This window comes from Elephantulus edwardii, unplaced genomic scaffold (assembly GCF_000299155.1).
Source record: "Elephantulus edwardii isolate Elephantulus edwardi_28Jun2011 unplaced genomic scaffold, EleEdw1.0 scaffold00068, whole genome shotgun sequence".
Classification (NCBI taxonomy): domain Eukaryota; kingdom Metazoa; phylum Chordata; class Mammalia; order Macroscelidea; family Macroscelididae; genus Elephantulus; species Elephantulus edwardii.
In genome coordinates this window covers 4913000-4920901 of record NW_006399818.1, presented here as the reverse complement: position 1 = coordinate 4920901, position 7902 = coordinate 4913000, and positions in this window count along the sequence as shown.

Genomic DNA, 7902 nt, shown 5'->3' with positions numbered 1-7902 from the left:
TTGGTGCAGGATAGAGCAGGGTTTAGAGCTGTTGTGCATAGGGTCGCTATGAGTCGGAAACGACTCGACAGCACATAACAACAACATGGGTCACAGGTGACTTGATAGCACATAACAACTAGAACAAAAACAACAGATTCCACAGGAGGAGACTGCTTATCTTTCTCCTGTGTAGCAGTAGGTGGATTCAAACCAGAGACTGTGTATTACAAATTAGATTATTCAACATTACAAGGTTAAAAATAAGACCACAGAAGAGGATGTTTTATGTTTAGGAGGGCTGCCCTTTAAGATAAATTTGAACATCTGGAAATAGGCATTTTAAGTTATTAATTTTAGCTATTAGTGGTATCTATGTATGCAAAGGTATTTGTGCAAATAACAACAACATTGGCTAACCTTGAGAAGAATGGGTATCCCAAAACACTTAATTTGGCTTATGTGAAACCTAAACTTGGACCAGAAGGCAGTAGTCAGAACCCGGTAGGAAAATACCCTGTAGTTCAGAATTAGGAAAGACATGTGTCAGGAATGCATCCTATCTCCATACTTTTTCAATCTATGTGCAGAGCAGATCATTTAGGAGGCTGGACTTTATGAGGATAAATGTGGCATTAGGATTGGAGGAAGACTTATCAACAAACTGTGTTATACAGATGACACTACTTTGCTTGCTGAGGAGGACATTAGGCATATGCTGTAGAAGGTCAAAGACTGTAGTCTTCAATATGGATTGAAGCTCAACATAAAAAAAAAAAAACCCAAAGATTCTTGCCATTGGGCCAATTGGTAGCACCACGATAGATGGAGAAGAGATTGAGATTGCTAACAACTTCAGCTTGCTTTGTTCTACAGTCAATACTCTCTGCACCAGCAGTCAGTAAATCAAAAGATGAATTGTATTGGGAAAGTCTGCTGTTAGGGATGTCTCTAGAGTACTGAAGACCAACAATGTCAGTCTGGAGACTAAGTTATGCCTGATCTAGACCAAAGTCTTCACAATTAGTTGCTACGTAAGCATCAGAGAGCTGGATAATGACTAAGGAATACAGAAGAAGAATCAATGCCTTTGAGTTGGAGTACTGGAAAGAGTGTGGAACATACCGTGGACTGCAAGGAGAACAAACAGGTCTGCGCTGGAGAGGGTGAAACCAAGCTGCTCCCTAGTGGCAAGAGTTTTGAAGCTTCTTCTGACATACTTTGGCATGTGGCCAGAGGGACTAGTCCTTAGAGAAGAACATCAAGCTTGGAAGGGTGGAGAGGCAGCACAGGAGGAGATAACCCTGGATGAGATGGATTGACTCAATGACTGGAGAAATGGGATTAAGTCTTCCTGAGACGATGAGACAGGCTCAGGATAGGGCAGGATTCACAGCTGTTGTAAATAGGATTGCTATGAGTTGCAGGCAAGTTGGCAGAACATAGTAATAACAATAACAGCAACATCTAGAATGATGCCTGCAAATTGAGGATATCATGGCAATGAATCTGTTTTATTCAGGACTTTAACCAATATTACAAATAAGTTCTAAACACTGCTTTCTTACACATGTCCCATTATGCTCAAATAGATCTTAGAGATGCTGGGGACATTTAATGCTTACCTAATACACACACACACACACACACACACACACACACACACATGCACACACCTTTAAGGAATATTTTACTTTTGAAGGGCAAAATCATCTATTCCTCTAACATTACCAAGATGCTAAATATCTAGACAGAAGAGTTGATAAATCGCTATCAAGTTTTACAGTAAATAGACAACTAGGATTTGTCTTGTCTTCAATTTCAAGCTATCTAGATGAAAAAACTGGCAAAAAATATGGCTCCAGGAATTGACAACATACAAACTGACATATTTCAACAAACAGACACTGCCCTGGATGTCATCCAAGGTGTGCCAAGAAATCTGGAGGACATCCACTTGGCCAACTAACTGGAAGAGATCAATATTTGTTCCAATTCCAAAGGAAAATGACCTGACAGAGTGTGGAAATAAAATTAATATCACATGCAAGCAAGATTCTACCAAAAAATTATCCAAAAACAACTGGAGTAACACACTGAGAACTGCCAGATGTGTAGGATCGGTTTAGAAGACACCATGCGTGGTACTAGGGATATTATGGCTAATGTTAGATTGATCTTGGCTGAAAGCAGTGAATACCAGAGGAAAGTCTATCTGTGTTTCATTGACTATGCAAAAGATTTTAACTGTGTGGATCACAACAAACTGTGGTTGACTCTGAGAAGAATGGGAATCCCAGAACATTTGATTGTGCTTATGTGAAACCTATACATGCACCAAAAGGCAATCATCAGAAGAGAGTAAGGAGACACTGCATGGTTCAAAATCAGGAAGGGTGTGTCTGCCAGGGATATATTCTGTCTACCTTTTCAATCGATATGCAGAACTGATCATCTGGGATGTGGGCTGTATGACACTGGCCATCAGAATTGGAGGAAGATTCATCAACAACCTTGTTGTGCAGATGACATGATCCTGCTTGCTGAAACTGAGGAGAACCTGAAGTGTTGGCTGCAGAAGGTCAAGGACTGCAACCTTCAATATGGATTGAAGCTCAACATCAAGAAAACCAAGATTCTCACCACTGGGAAATTAGCAGCATCATGATGGATGGTGAAGAGATTGAGATAGTTAACAGTTTTAGTTTACTTGGCTCCACAAACAACACTCTTGGCACCAGCAGCCAGGAAATCAAGAGACAAATTTCATTGGGAAAGCCACCTGTCAGGGACCTCTCCAGAGAACTAAGAACACCTGGATGTGTTGTCAGGAGGGGAGCAACGATCAAAACCAACATGCTTAGTAAGATAGAAGGTCAGTAAAAAAGAGAAGCACCCTTAAAATAATTGATTAAAACCATGACTACAATTCATGACGCAAACCTAGGAAGACTGGTCAGTGTTTCATGTTATTTTACACAGAAAAATGAAAAACATATTGTCAACATGGCAGAATCAACTCATACCCTCCAATGGGTGTTAAAAAGTACAGGAGGAGATACTCCAACTTTATCCAGAAAAGCTGCTAGTGGCTTCTAACTATGAGATGTGTCACCTTTGGGTTATCAGCACAACTTCCTACAGATTTTACCACTAGAGTTCCCTGTTTCACACGGAGTAACTAAGAATCAGGGCCAACTCAATAGCACCTAACAACAACTATAATAGCAAGATTGGTATAGAGGTTCTAGATAGCTCAAGTGGTTGTGCGATTAACTAGTGCCTGCAAGTTTGGAGGTTCAAATCCACCCAGAAACAACTTGGAAGACAGCTCTGCTGAGTGGCTCCCCAAAGGTCACGGCCTGGAAAATGCTATGAACTGTTTTGCTCTGAACCCATGTATCAGAATCAATTAGATAACACTTAACAATGTCACCAAGGGTGCTACATAGTCTTAATGATAAAATGTGTTTAGTTCAATGATTGCCATATGGTAATGTCTCAATGCATCATCACCATGTATTTCCTCTTCCAGGATGATTAAGTGATAGTGTTGGGGTCCTCTGAGAAAAGAAATGCAGTCTTACAATATGTTTCTTGTTTCTGGCAGCTGAACACGGCTGCTGAAATGTGTCAAATATCAATCTCACAGAAATAGGTAAGCAACTTCTTTGAGTTGGATTCTCAGGCCAGGTCAATATCTAATATTAAAGTTTCCCTGTAGCCATTTTTGAAGTGTTATTACTATATATTGCTTTCAAAACAGAAGCTGAGACCCATGCCCTCAATGAACAGTTCATCCTTCTAATCAACCCTCTTATTTTCTTGCAGAATCATTGTTTGTAACATTGTGACACAAAGGTTATTCCTAAGATAGATAAATGGCCTAATGGTCTGGATATCAACTCCTTATTTTAATTTTTGGAAACACAAGTAAAAACACAAATTTCACAATGATTATGACTTCAGTTCTCTGTGAATACAGTTATCACATTTGTGAGGAATCTATTGAAAAGGTAAGTAATACTACATTTAATTCTACAGTATCAAAGGATAACTTTAAATGATTAAGTAGTTGAGGTTAGTGACAAGTTGGAAAGTGTTTTGCTCCATGAATGTATATGATCTGAATATAGACTTTCATTCTTTCTATAATCTGTCTCTGTTTCAATTAAAAAATCCTATATATACATATATATTTTTATTTTGTGAACTTAAACAAGTTCAAGCTGCAAAGATGACATCTGTTTCTACAAGACAACAGGAAATCATTTGAATTTATTAATATAAAGTATTTTTCACCTAGTAGACACAAATAACCAATGCAGTTAGCAGATGGCAAAATATAATAAATAATCTGTCTTTCAATGACATTTATATCTCTCTCTCATTCACCAATGGCAATCTAAATAGGAAAATGGACCTTTTTATAGTTATAGTCTGGGAAAGCTTCTTTGAAACTGCTTTTCTCTGAAGCTCATTTTTACAGGATTTTTATCTAATCAAATGATCTGCATTTTATGATATAAAAGTTTTAAGCCATTTTAGAAAAAAATTGCCTAACTTACATGATTGCTCAATATAAATAAAATAAAAAGTGTTTGCTGAAGTGGAGAACATTTTAGTGAAAGCACTTTCAAGCTGAGGCATTTAGTTCTATATTTTGCTTTTTGATCTCCCTGTTCTAAGGCAAAAAAAAAAAGAAGAAAGATATCAAAGAGTAATAATTACAATAAATCGACTAACAATGGAAAATGAAAGATCTTCAACTTTAGGAAGTGTTTTGATTCAGAGGGTACACATGGCTAGCTGTCTTTTACTTAAAAATGCTTTTATTGTTTAAGAAAATAAAAGATGTATTCATTACGTAGAAGTCTTAACTGGATTTAAAAAGAACAGATACTGGTTTCAGTATTGATTCTATCTATGGCCTCTCCAAGTGACAAAGTAAAAACTGTTCTGTAGAGTCTTCTTCTCTGGTGGACTCTGGTGGGCATAATAAGGTCGATAGTTGTGAACCTCTGGGGGTTCCACCAGCAGCTCCATAAGGGAAAGATTCTCTTCTGTGTGATGTACAGTCTTGGAAATCCAACGGAGGGGTAAGGTATGAGTCAATTCTGACTTGATGACAATATGAGAGAGGGATGAGAGGAGAGAGAGAAGAGAAGAGAAGAAAAAAGAAAGAGAGGAGAAGAGAGAAGAACTAAAAGAGGAGAGGGAGAAGAGGGGAGAGAGAGGAGAGAGGGGAGAGGGGAGAGAGGAGAGAGGAAGAGAAAGAGAAAGAGGGAGAGGAGAGGAGAGGAGAGGACAGGAGAGGAGAATCTTTACAGAAACAGATCTTCAGGCATTCTATGATTCTGCTAGGTCTGTTCAAACTACTAACTTCTGTGTCAGCAATTGAGTAAAAATTATTTACTCCATCCAGAACCTCTTCATTGAATAGAGATATTATATTTCATTAGTGAGAATATGCAATATAGGCTACAGATTCCAGAACATTTTCATTGAATAGAGATAATTATATCTTGTTAATGAGAATCTGCAATATCGACTACAGATTCTGTAGGGAATAGAAATCCTTTCTCAAGATCTTTTGAAATGTGATTTTTTCTTTTCTGCTCGGTGAAGCCTCACTTAAATCTAGTATGATTGTCTCCAAGTCCACCCTCAGCCTCTTCAAATCCTGTGGCTCAATTTGTTTCTTGGTGAGGGGTGTAGTATTTCTCAAAAAAAAAAATCTCAGTTATTTGCTTAGTGCCCAGACTTAACCCATTGCTCTCTAGTCAATTTTGACTCCTGACAATCCTCTATCAGGCTTCTGAGGCAGCAAATCTTGAGACACTGGACTGCCTCAACTCTTATGAAATGACTTGTGAATTAGCACTACTAATTTTTGTGTTAGTAGGCCAATACTTAACATACTGTGCCAACCTGGTCTCATTAAAGAGGATTATTTTGAAAATCATTCCTTTGTATTATTTCATCCTGTGTGGTCAAATGAAAAACTTTGACAATTTTTAAAAACTTTCTTCTGAAATCTATAAGAAAAAAAAAAATACTTGGAAGTAGTTGCATTTCTGGATACATCTCATTATACAACTTTTTTTTTTGTCTGTTAGATGCAACCCATAGTAAAACTTCTTTAATTGTTCATAGCTTTAGTTTCTTTGTAGCCTTTAAATCAACAGATAAATCCAGATGGAAAATCATCATATCAGGAACTGAGTAACGTCAGGTAAACTGGTGGCATGGTGTACAGAACCAGTGACTCAAACAAAATAAATGGGCAATTTAGACCCACACATTATCTTCCTTTCATTCAGGATGCTCCCAATAAAAAGCAATTTTATATAATTTTTTCAAATGGTTGCTTAATTAAGAACAGGAACTAGCCTAAATTTATACACAGGTGTATTTCTTTTTAAGGCTAGTTGTGATCACTCAGTGTGCAACTCAGAACCTTAAATGGTTTCATGTTTGTGTCCCACTGAGCCTTCATGTAAGCCAATGTGCTGCTTTGGATTTTTGGACAAGTGGGGAGGGGGCTATTTTTCTTGTTATTATATACTGTTATTATAAATCCTTCCTTTGGGTTATTTTTTAGCAAGGGTGGAAAAAAAGAGATGAATGGATGATAGAGAAGCAACTGAAAGTTTTTTCACCAGGAAGTTGTAAACAGGTAAAACAATTATCTAAGCCACCAAGAATAAAAACTGGGGAAATGACAGAAGTAGAAGTCAGAATCTGATGTCAACTATTCTTAAAAGTCACAAAAAATACCAAATCAGGGATCCTTAAAAAGACATAAGACCCTCAGCCCCATTTACATTTTTTTCAAGGAACTTTGTTTATTTCATTGTTTATTTCTTTTTTAACTCAATTGTGTTCTAGCAGTTATTTAGTTTCCACAGTAGGTATTTTTGTAAGCTTTATCCTCCTGTGGTTAATTTCTAGCTTTATAGCACTGTGTTCCGAGAATATACTTGGTATTATTTCAATGTTTGTAAATTTATTGAGACTTGCTTTATGTCCTAATATGTGATTGATTCTGGAGAATGTGCCATGTGCACTTGAGAAGAAAGTGAATTGAATTTTAGTTGGGTGCAATACCCTCAATACATCTACAAGGTTGAGTTGGGTAATTATATAGTTTAGATCTTCTGCATCTTTATTGAGTTTCTTTAATTGATGATCCTTTGATTATAGTGGTGTGTTGAAGTCTCTTGCCACTATTGTGGTACTGTCTATTTCTTTCTTCAATTCTGTTAACAGTTGTTTTATGTATTTTGCAAGTGTGTCATGTGTTGAATAAATGTTGACCAAGGTTATGTCTTCTTGATCAAGCTGGCCAACCCCCTGGAAAAGATTGATATTTGTTCTTATTCCAAAGAAAGGTGACCCAACAGAGTGTGGAAATCATCGAACAATATCATTGATATCACATGCAAGCAAGATTCTGAGGAAAATTATCCAAAAACATTTGGAACAATATGTCAACAGATAACTGCCAGATGTACAGGCTGGATTTAGAAACGGTCATGGTACTAGGGATATTATAGCTAATGTTAGATGGATCTTGGCAGAAAGCAGAGACTACCAGAAGAATATCTATCTGTGCTTCATTGACTATGCAAAGGATTTTGACTGTGTGGATCACAACAAGCTATGGCTGACTCTGAGAAGAATGGAATCCCAGAACATTTGAATGTGCTAATGAGAAACTTATACTTGGACCAAGAGTCATGAGAACAGAGCAAGGAGACACTGCATGGTTCAAAATCAAGAAGGGGGTCTGTCAGGGATTTATTTTGTCTCCATACCTTTTCAATCTGCATGCAGAACAGATCATCTGAGATGCTGAGCTGTACAAGGAGGAATGTGATATCAGGATTGGTGGAAGAGTCATCAAAAACCTGCGTTATG